At 40.9% G+C, this 12,459-nt stretch overlaps 1 protein-coding gene across 1 annotated transcript in view; it reads right to left on the reverse strand.

The window, feature by feature from the left end:
• Positions 1–2,785: 2,785 nt before the first annotated feature.
• LOC139464606 (zinc finger CCCH domain-containing protein 10-like) overlaps positions 2,786–12,459 on the reverse strand; it is a 188,988-nt gene continuing 179,314 nt past the window's right edge. Inside the window, exon 4 of the transcript XR_011653122.1 lies at positions 2,786–2,862. The gene's annotated coding sequence lies outside the window, so the exon portion shown is untranslated. The remainder of the gene's footprint in view (positions 2,863–12,459) is intronic.

The following is a 12,459-nucleotide window of genomic DNA, read 5'->3' on the forward strand; positions in this document are numbered from 1 at the left end:
CACAGTGTAGCATCGCAGTATACATTGTACATGTATGGAGAGTATTGACATGGCCCGCCACGCATTGATGGCGTGATAGTCCAGTAAAACTCCTAATTAGTGCTATAAAACAATAAAATAGTTTCCGCAGAAATCAGCGGATTATTCGCGAATTATTTGTAACCTATCCGCGGAATATCCGCGATATTGATAACAAACTTTTGAGTAGTGGTGTATATTTAGTGCAAAGGACTTCTCCTTGAAGATAAAGCTGAAACATGTACGAGAACAACACGTATAGTCTGATTATTTGTTAATTACTGTACACTAGTGAATCTCGCCACTTGTTATATATAGAGAGAAATAGCACAGTAAAGTTCTAACTCTCAGGCACAATATAGTTAAAATTGATTAGTGGAGTAAGATTGAACACAGCCACTATTGTTAAGTATCTATTGTAACTGGATCGTATCTAATCTATTTATCTAGGAGTCAAAACTTATTTCCTCACATTTCCTAAATTTAACAACAGGAAATTGTCTCTGCATTGGTCAGATATTTTACTGTTTCATTCTATTGACAACTTCAGAATCTACCAATTCCCTTACAGAGGCAACGGAGTCAACATCGGTGCCCAACAGTGGTTGTATAGGTTTACAAAAACAGTTAATACATGCTAGTATCGAATCATTGAAACAGTCTTGTTTACAAATCCCTGCTACCAGTTTAGTCAGCACCCTGTCATAGGTCTCTCAACGAGGTAACATATCTTCTAAAATTGTGCTGACATGCTGTGATAAAAATGAGAAACCGGTCATGCCAAGTAAGTGTAGGCGGAGAGTTTGGCTTATTTATACAAGAGAAATCTGTTTAACTCCTAGTTTGCTATTGTAATTTTTAAGATACTGCCTCTAAAGACGCACAGACATAGTTATTCATTTTTATGCCAACACTAACGATACAAACAAAGCGAGTGAGTGTAAACATAAAGGTACACTGAAGTACATAATGATAAGTAAAAAAAATCAATGTTTTATTTCAGTAACATGATCTGACCAAGACTTCAAAGATATATCACAAAATGAGTCTCATATGTCTGTAACATATAGTTTCTGAAGCATAAAATATGGTGATCGTGTTCAAATGTGACTCTCGCTGCAAGTGGAAATAAAATGTTTTCTGTAATGTGACATTTTAAGTGGACCAAACATAACCCCATGCATCGGTCAACCTGGAGGGAACATCCGATCACATCCCAATGAAAGTTGAAACATATTCTATTTGAAATTGAGATGGAATATGTAACTTTTCAAATGTAACAAAACATTTGAAGTTTCTACCATGACAGAACGTCAGTTACAAATGTAACTTCAGAGGTGTGTGTGTGTGTGTGTGTGGGGGGGGGGGGGGAGATGTATCGTTCTTGAAACCTTCGCGAAAGACAGATAACTTCCTCTTGTAACCTTGATTAAAGAATGACGTCTTCTTCTTGTAACCTTGACCAAAGTTGCTTGACCAGAATGCCAACTTATCACATCAGATATTTAAAGTCTACTTACAATAACTTATAAGGTGTTAGGCGTGTAAATTTAAGGGTACTCAAACATTTTCATCAATAGTCTTCAATTGTATCTTGGACTTGCCTATCTGTCAACCTTCTTCTTCATTTAAGCCATTGTCAAACACAGTCACTGGGCCCATGGTCTGACACTGTCTGCTGTTCATATGTCAGTTCACTTAATAATCTGGGTTCTGTCTTTGTATGGCCTACACATGCCCACAACGACCAAGAGAACATTGCACCCGTGTCTAAAGATTATAACTTCGAGGTTCTGCTGGTCAATCACAAGACCCCAATATGTCTCAACATGCCCCAACTCAATACGCATGTCTGCTATCTGAATTTGGTCTGAACAGGAAGCTTAACATTTTCTGTCTGAACCTGGTGTGCACATCGTGTCCCTGCTGACCACACATCTCCATCTGAACATGGTCTGAAGGTGTCTCTGCTAATCACATCATACTGTAGTGGACCCAGATATGTCTCATCATGTCCCAACTGACCACACATCTCCATCTGAACATGGTCTGAAGGTGTCTCTGCTAATCACATCATACTGTAGTGGGCCCAGATATGTCTCATCATGTCCCAACTGACCACACATCTCCATCTGAACATGGTCTGAAGGTGTCTCTGCTAATCACATCATACTGTAGTGGACCCAGATATGTCTCATCATGTCCCAACTGACCACACATCTCCACCTGAACATGGTCTGAAGGTGTCTCTGCTAATCACATCATACTGTAGTGGACCCAGATATGTCTCATCATGTCCTAACTGACAACACATCTCCACCTGAACATGGTCTGAAGGTGTCCCTGCTAATCACATCATACTGTAGTGGACCCAGATATGTTTCATCATGTCGCAACTGACAACACATCTCCACCTGAACATGGTCTGAAGTTGTCCCTGCTAATCACATCATACTGTAGTGGACCCAGATATGTCTTATCATGTCCCAACTGACCACACATCTCCACCTGAACATGGTCTGAAGGTGTCTCTGCTAATCACATCATACTGTAGTGGACCCAGATATGTCTCATCATGTCCCAACTGACAACACATCTCCATCTGAACATGGTCTGAAGGTGTCCCTGCTAATCACATCATACTGTAGTGGACCCAGATATATCTGAATATGTCCGTGTTGAACACATCCTGGTACAATTTAGCGACTATGGTCACCCATGACAATACAACACAACCTCCCAAGCGTCTGACAAGGCCAGTCTGTCGGGACCGAAGACAATGATTCTGGGCTGCAACATGACGTCCAAGATTCTTGCTGCTTCACTCACAGTCCGTAGAAACATCTGCAGGAGAAAAGTTGCATTTGAATAGTAACATTGTAAAATTACTTATCTACATTGTGTAGGAGTCTACAGTTGGTAGTTGTTTTTGGTACAGAAGTCATCTGAATCCTGCTGAACAAGCGCGGTCTTGCAGTTCCACCACTGAACACGCAAGCTTGCATTTGCTAGAAGACAAAATTGTTTTTTAAGATTTGCACTGTTCACACTTTTAGAATTAACAGATCCATAAACACACTGAGTGGGACACAAAGTACGTGATCTAGACTACCAGTTGTCGGAATTTCTTTTTGTGGAAGCCTCGGTGGCTGAGTGGGTTAGATCGCTGACGTTGTGTGCTGGCGATTAGGTGCCTCACTCTGGCAGTGAGGGATCGAATCCCGGACGGGACTCAACCCAAAAAAGTACTTTACAAAGAAAGTGTTATCCCAAATATAACATTTGTTACAAACTGAAAAAGTATCAATGATACAAGAATATTTCTGATGACGCGTAAATGTATAAGTCTTATTGCCTGAATAAGGGGAAAATGCAGGTACCATACGTTTAAGGCATATGCGTTACGTGCGACACAGGAATAGCTCTGTACATAATTATTAACCATTAGAAACTACCCCAATAGCATCGGTCCTATAGTCCAAAACATATCATCATATCAATAGGACAACATAAATGACAAAAATTGTGCTCAATTTGAACAATAACACAGCATGTCAGCCTAATGTGGGAAGAAAACCCTGTGATACAGGGGAGGAAAGCATGGTCACGCAGATGTTTACCACTGTGGTTAAACCCACGGGCACACAAGGGACCTGGCAGACTGAGGATCATGACAGAATCTATGACCTGTGGTTATTACAGCTTGTGTGACACCGTACAGGATTCAGTTTAACACTAGACAGGGTAAACCTGGTGAATAGACGAAAACAGCTGCGCAGACAAAGAAACAGATTTTAATAAATCATTGTGAGCAGCATGTTAGAAGCTGTGGTAACAATGGAGATAGAGCTGGCATATCATCTTTCATCTTCTTTACTCTTTCAATGAAACATTTCGGTAATGGCTGTAGCATCTGTACCACAATGTGGCATTGAATGAATAAAGAAGTTCAAATCCAGATATCAACTCTATCTTCATATGATGATCAAGTCACAAGGCTGAAAAAAGGAAATGTTTTTTTTTCGGCATAGGCACCTACAGTCACTTAAGACCCTGATGTCAATCATTTTTGTTGCAAAAAAATATGATATTTTTACATTTTCTCGCGTCATATGATGCAGACTGTATTATCCATAAACTGAACACAAACGTTTTCCGAACTGTGAGAAAGAACTGAGTTCAGTTGGGTTTGTTTGTATTCTTCAAAAACAAATGCTCCTTCCAGTGTCTGCCTATAGCGTCTGTGTACAGTCTGCCTGTAGTGCCTGCCTATAGTGTCTGTGTACAGTGTCTGCCTGCAGTGTCTGTGTACAGTGTCTGCCTATACTGCCTGTGTACAGTGTCTGCCTATAGCGTCTGTGTACAGTGTCTGCCTATAGTGTCTGTGTACAGTGTCTGCCTGCAGTGTCTGTGTACAGTGTCTGCCTATACTGCCTGTGTACAGTGTCTGCCTACAGTGTCTGTGGACAGTGTCTGCCTATAGTGCCTGTGTACAGTGTCTGCCTACAGTGTCTGTGTACAGTGTCTGCCTATAGCGTCTGTGTACAGTGTCTGCCTGTAGTGCCTGCCTATACTGTCTGTGTACAGTGTATGCCTATAGCGTCTGTGTACAGTGTCTGCCTACACTGTCCGTGTACAGTGTCTGCCTATAGCGTCTGTGTACAGTGTCTGCCTGTAGTGCCTGCCTATACTGTCTGTGTACAGTGTATGCCTATAGCGTCTGTGTACAGTGTCTGCCTACACTGTCCGTGTACAGTGTCTGCCTATAGCGTCTGTGTACAGTGTCTGCCTATACTGCCTGTGTACAGTGTCTGCCTATAGTGTCTGTGTACAGTGTCTGCCTTTAGCGTCTGTGTACAGTGTCTGCCTACACTGTCCGTGTACAGTGTCTGCCTATAGTGTCTGTGTACAGTGTCTGCCTATACTGCCTGTGTACAGTGTCTGCCTATAGTGTCTGTGTACAGTGTCTGCCTTTAGCGTCTGTGTACAGTGTCTGCCTATAGTGTCTGTGTACAGTGTCTGCCTGTAGTGTCTGCCTATACTGTCTGTGTACAGTGTATGCCTATAGTGTCTGTGTACAGTGTCTGCCTACAGTGTCTGTGTACAGTGTCTGCCTATAGTGTCTGTGTACAGTGTCTGCCTATAGTGTCTGTGTACAGTGTCTGCCTATACTGCCTGTGTACAGTGTCTGCCTACAGTGTCTGTGTATAGTGTCTGCCTTTAGCGTCTGTGTACAGTGTCTGCCTATAGTGTCTGTGTACAGTTACTGTCTATAGCGTCTGTGTACAGTGTCTGCCTATAGTGTCTGTGTACAGTGTCTGCCTGTACTGCCTGTGTACAGTGTCTGCCTATAGTGTCTGTGTACAGTGTCTGCCTACAGTGTCTGTGTACAGTGTCTGCCTACAGTGTCTGTGTACAGTGTCTGCCTATAGCGTCTGTGTACAGTGTCTGCCTGTAGTGCCTGCCTATACTGTCTGTGTACAGTGTATGCCTATAGCGTCTGTGTACAGTGTCTGCCTACACTGTCCGTGTACAGTGTCTGCCTATAGCGTCTGTGTACAGTGTCTGCCTGTAGTGCCTGCCTATACTGTCTGTGTACAGTGTATGCCTATAGTGTCTGTGTACAGTTTCTGCATACAGTGTCTGTGTACAGTGTCTGCCTATAGTGTCTGTGTACAGTGTCTGCCTATATAGTGTCTGTGTACAGTGTCTGTCTATAGCGTCTGTGTACAGTGTCTGCCTATATAGTGTCTGTGTACAGTGTCTGCCTATAGTGTCTGTGTACAGTTTCTGCCTATAGTGTATGTGTACAGTGTCTGCCTATAGTGATTGTGTACAGTGACTGCCTATAGTATCTGTGTATAGTGTCTGCCTTTAGCGTCTGTGTACAGTGTCTGCCTATAGCGTCTGTGTACAGTGTCTGCCTATAGCATCTGTGTACAGTGTCTGCCTATAGTGTATGTGCACAGTGTCTGCCTGTAATGTCTGTCTGTAGCGTCTATGTACAGTGTCTGCCTATAGTGTATGTGTACAGTGTCTGCTTATGGTGTCTGTGTACAGTGTCTGCCTATAGTGTCTGTCAACAGTGTCTGTATATAGTACATGCCTTTAGTGTCTTCCTAGTGTCTGCTTACAGTAGTAGTTTCAGCTCCCAGTGTCTGCAAACAGTGTCATCCTTCCAAACACTACGTGTATCGTCACCACTCAGTTACACGTGTTTACAGAAAGTCAGATGAGATCACTCTCTCTGCATGGCCAACACTGACCCCATTCTTCACATGTTGATGCAATATTCAGAATATATCCAGTAATTCCCCATGATGAATCAAAGAAAAATAGAATTTGTTGAACAGAACCAATCATGAAGTAATCTATAAGCATTTATAATCCGTCTTTGATGGGAGATCCATTTGATATGTCTTCAACCTCCTTAGTCAGTGAAGACAAGGTTTAGTTTATTCCACTTGGCTGGAACATTTAATCAGAATTCAGTGAAGGACTTGAAGAAGAGGCTTGCAAATGATACCCTTCTCAGGTGACGTCTTGGTAAACTGACAAACACTCCGCCCACTTCCATGTGCTCAGTGTAATCCTAATCTTCCATTTCAGGCAGTTGATCCCTAGATACGTGGCGGGCCGTCCCCACCCTTGTCCTGCTGAGGGACCAATTGCCCTGTGTCAACATACCACGCCTTGTCTGTTCGCCCAGCTAATCCACCAGTCCACTGACCAGTACCACATCAAAGGAGAATTTTAACGAGCAGAGAGTGTAATTAACACCATGCGTTTGATAAGATACAGATACCCCATCTACATGGAAACCGCGATAAATTCTCAATCTTTTCTCATTAATCAACACATTTACACCACAATGCTGACCAAAACTTGCAGATTTCTGAAATTAACGTCTCCATAAATCATTGGTTGCTACAATTTCTTATGCACGATTGGCCAGATCCATACATTCTGTGTCGGCTGTAAAAACACTGCGGTGTTTCGGTCAATCCCAAGCTGATTTTCCAACAATTAAGACTCGACTTAACTGCCTGATCCCATGGCAATGTTCCAGTAGGTTGGGCCCACATCAACGTTTTAGGCATAAATATTGCCAGACCGAAAATGCTGATCTCAAGACAAACAAATGTCCTCTTCGCATGGCAATCAATGTGTACTCCTTGAGATGATAATCAGATTGAGGAGGTTTGCCAGACATCTATATGTGGCAATAATTGATGTCCATCTGGCAGCTAGCTACTGGTCAGCTATCTCAGGGAGACGCATACAGAATTCTGGTATCTGGTAGCGACCTTTAGAAGGTGCTCACTGGAGTGGTTATCAACGGCTGCTTTGGGGATGTCAATGTTTGGGGAACGTGCGGACCTACAGTGATATGTGATGCTGGCCACCAAATCTTCGAGTCAACCCAAAAAATTGTGCTGAAGGCTGCATAAAAGGACACACAAAAGATGTCTTCAATATACCTTCTAACCAACTATGTATCATATAGCCAACTACGTATCGTCTAGCCCATTATGTATTCTCTTGGCCACTATGTATTATCTAGCCCACTACGTATCATCTTCACCACTATGTATCATCTAGACCACTACGTATCATCTGGCCCACTATGTATCGTTTAGACCACTATGTATCACCTTGACCACTTTGTATCATCTAGCCCACTGTGTCACTTAGACCACTATGTATCATTTTGACCACTTTGTATCATCTAGACCACTATGTATCGTTTAGCCCACTCTGTATGATCTAGGACACTATGTATCATCTTGACCACTTTGTATCATCTAGACCACTATGTATCGTTTAGCCCACTCTGTATGATCTAGGACACTATGTATCATCTTGACCAGTTTGTATCATCTAGCCCACTATGTATCATACAGCCCAGTAAGAACCATTGAGACCACTGTGTATCATCTAGCCCACTATGTATCGTCTGGCCCACTATGTATCATCTGGCCAACTAAGTATCGTTTAGCCCACTCTGTATGTTCTAGGACATTATGCATCATCTAGACCACAATGTATCATCTAGCCCAGTATGTACAATCTAGTCTACTATGTATCGTTTAGCCCACTATGTATGATCTAGGACATGATGTATGATCTAGACCAATATGTATCATCTTGACCACAATGTATCATCTAGCCCAGTATGTATAATCTAGCCTACTATGTATCGTATGGCCCACTATGTATCATTTAGACCACTATGTATCGTTTAGGCAACTCTGTATGATCTAAGACACTATGTATCATCTAGACCAACATGTATAATCTTGACCACTTTGTATCATCTCGACCAGTATGTATCATCTAGACCAATATGTATCATCTTGACTACTATGAATCATCTAGCCCAGTATGTATCGTTTGTCCCACTATGTATCGTCTGGCCCACTATGTATCATCTAGACCGCTATGGTTCATCAAGCCCACCATATATCAGCAAGGCTACTATGTATCATCTAGGCCACTGTGTATCATTAACGCCACTTTGCATCATCTAGGCCACTATGTATCATCTAGGCCACTATGTATCGTCTAGCCCACTATGTATCATCTGGACCATTATATATCACCGAGGTCACAATGTATCATGAAGGACACTATTTATCATCTAGGCAACTATGTTTCAAATTGACCACTATGTATCATCTAGGTCACAATATATCATTAAGGACAATATGTATCATCTGGGCCACTATGTTTCAAATTGACTACTATGTATCATCTAGGTCACAATGTATCATTAAGGCCACTATTTATAATCTTGGTCACAATGTATCATTAAGGCCACTATGTATCATCTAGGCTACGATGTATGATCTAGACCACTATGTATCATCTAGGTCACAATGTATCATTAAGGGCACTATGTATCATCTAGGCCAGTATGTTTCACATTGACCGCTATGTATCATCGAGGTCACAATGTATCATCTAAGTCAATAAGTATCAAATAGATCATTATGTATCATCAAGCCCACTATGTATCATCTAGGTCACAATCTATCATCTAGGCCAATACGTATCATTTAACCCGTGAAGATCCGAGCTAGAATAGGTCTTCAGCAACCAATGCTTGCCGTAAGAGACGACTAACGGGATCGGGTGGTCAGCCTTGCTGACTTGGTTGATGCATGTCATCGATCCCAATTGTGTGGATCGATGCTCATGATATTAATCACTGGATTGTCTGATCCGGACTCGATTATTTACAGTCAAATAGCTTGAATATTGCTGAGGGCGGCGTTAAACAACAAACCAAACAACCAAGTATCATATAGATCATTATGTATCATCTAGACCACTATGTATCATCTAGGTCACAATGTATCATCTAGGCCAATATGTATCATATAAATCATTATGTAGCATCTAGCCCACTATGTATCATCTAGGCTACTATGTATCATCTAGGTCACAATGTATCATCTAGGATGGTCATCTTGGGTGGTCAGCCTTGGCTACATAGATGCACTTATGTCATCGCTCCGATGGCAAGGGACGTTGCTCACATCAACCACCGATTTTCCGGGTCCAGACTTGATTATTTACAAGCCACCGTCATATGGAGTATTGCCGAGTGCAACAACAAACAAACAAAATTTGCCTGACATAAATGAAGAAGGCTTCACTGAAGACTTTGTGCCTGGGTAGAAGGACGAACAACCGAATCACTGTCAAACATTAAAATATGCTGCATGTTTCACCTGGGACAGCTCGGTGATATCTAAATGGGCATCATTACCGGAATCCGATCTGAAGACCAGGTTTACTGAAATAGCTGACATGTAAATTACTGATAATAGATTTCATTATTACTGACCCAGGGCTGGCCTTTGATCTTTACTATTTGGAGATCGTGATGATTGGTTTGTGACAAACACAAAATTTGTCATTAAATGTTAATGCAAACATGATTGCAGCTCAACGCCGAGACAGACGTTTACTCATCTGATCAAAACAAGGGAATGGTGAATAGTTTTACATATTTTTGGGGACAATTGCCTACTTAAATTATACGATCCGGGACAGAATATTGTTTTATGGTCTCTACTCAAGACTCAGAAAGGAAGAACCCAACAATCGTATTTTATTTCACATCACATTTTTTCGTGACACCCGGCAAGTCCAACGAAGAATGTTATTATTAGTCATTGAGATCACATCTTTTACTCCTATACTATACTTCTCTGCTTATAGATCTAAAGACTTCTAAATCCATGGTTTTAGTGAGCGAGGCATCCAGATATGGCTGTCTGATTTCTGTATCTTGAAAACGAGCTAAAACAACAATTCCTGAAGGTAAATAATGAAGGTTGCGCTATTATAGTGTTGTGGATAAGTTATGCACCTTGTCGTTTCTGACCTCTGGACGCCAAAAGGGAGTACCGTCGACGGCATATTTGTGTTCTATGGGTATTCATTAGTTGAAATCCTTGTAGAATGATGACATCTGATTGGCTCAAAAACCCAAGCATCCTTCTTTTCTTTTTGGTGATCAGAGTTCGCTGAGGGTTAACCTCCAGAGAGCTGTCCTATCAGAGAAGAAGATATGTTTTTAATTCTATTATATTGTCTATAACTCTCCCGTGGCAATGGTTTCGTTTATTTCTTGGTTCACAGTTTTTATTGTGAAAAAAACGTCATCAATAGATGGTAAGACATATAAAAAATATATCGAATTCATCGACTTCATCGACTTCAGGCAATAACAATAACATGTCCTCTGAATCAGTTTATGATGAGGTGGTTGACATACAAAAACAGTTCCATATTTTATCATTAACATTATTTACTTGTGTTGACGTAATGGCCATATTGACTAATACTCCTGATCTCAATGTCATATAACCAGCTAATGTTGGTGTTGGGGTACATATATTTTTAGATCCAAATTAGCAAACTAATTGACATACCGTTAACCTGTCCGAAAGTAATGTTGATCGTGGTCTCGATGTCACTATCATCAATACCATCACAAGCATGTAACCAGTCGCGACAGTCGGCAATTATCAGTGACGCCCGATCTCAGTAATCGGGTTTGCTAAAAACAAAGATGGATGCTATCCGCTCAACTCCATTGGCAATATTGTCATGTCGTTCACTTCAGCAATACTGCAGACCAAATTTCCGCCGACACTCACTTGGTCAGCTGATTGACATCCCTCGCTCGTAAATATCACGCACATTTCTAGGCAGGCAGGAAATTAACACAAAATTTAGCACCCAGCCCTCAATATTATGCCAGCTTTGTTCTACATTTCGTTCCTCTGGGGCACTCTCAGTCATGGGTCAATCCTGACAGCTACACAGCTGTTTGCTTAAATCCATAGTAAAGCTTTCTCTTTGGGTGATTTGATTTTTTAAAATCAATTTGGGAAATATTATGAATTTCATCAGCGGTAAAAGATTCACTCTCTCGGCAATATGGAAGCACTTTTTTCAATTGAATTACAATATGACATTAATTTGGTCATAAAAATTGTGTGATTACTAATAAAGAAATAAAATTATTTTCGTTTTTAACAAAAGATGTTCAACTTAATGGCAGTCATAAACAGAAAAGGCCTCAATAAATGTACAACCAGTCCCTCCTATAACTTTATTATGGGTCATGAATAAGTTCAAATCTTGATTGTAATAATCTAGGAATGGTAAGCTGACAAAGCTGATAGCGCTCCCCAGTACATGTATGTTCCCATCAGGAGTGTTATCTTCTTTCAAAATAATTAACAGTAAAAATATTATAAATTTAACAAAATTTGAAATGATTCTTGCAAATCTGAGTGCATTTCTGGATATTCAGGAAATTAGCAACATCGTTTAGAACTCTCGCATGATAAATCAGTTACCATCCTTATCTGTCTATATCAACGATAATTCCTCGTCCAATTTCCTGTGGTGTCAGGACTGTTAAGTCTTGCTAGTGAACAAACAGTCTTTCGGTTCCATTAGACTTAAACAGCCTGTTGATCTATGACTTGAGTTTGATGGTTGCAAAATATGTTGCTTTTCACATTTAATGTAATTGTTTCGTTTCCTAATCATTTTTTTCTGATTTATTGGGTTAGACTGCATAAAATTGGACAATTCCTTTTCCAAGAGAGGAGGGGTGGTATTTTTTAAACATCTTTTATTGAAAACAAAAGTTTTGAGAGAGAAACACTTTCTATTATGTCCCACCCACAACTGGTCAGTCGTCAAACCTTTGCTGTTTCATTGCTGTGGTGTTGCTGTGGTATTGATGTGGTGTTGCTGTAGCAATGTTGTAGTATTTTTGTAGTACTGCCGTGGTACTTTTGTTTCATTTTTTGTGGTATTGCTGTTTCATTGTTGTATCGCTGTTGCATTGCTGTGTATTTCAATAGCATTGCTGTTTCATTGTTGTGGTAACGCTGTGGTATGGCTGTT

Source organism: Haliotis cracherodii, unplaced genomic scaffold, assembly GCF_022045235.1.
Source record: "Haliotis cracherodii isolate W230 unplaced genomic scaffold, xgHalCrac1.p SCAF_17, whole genome shotgun sequence".
In the NCBI taxonomy this organism is placed as follows: Eukaryota; Metazoa; Mollusca; class Gastropoda; order Lepetellida; family Haliotidae; genus Haliotis; species Haliotis cracherodii.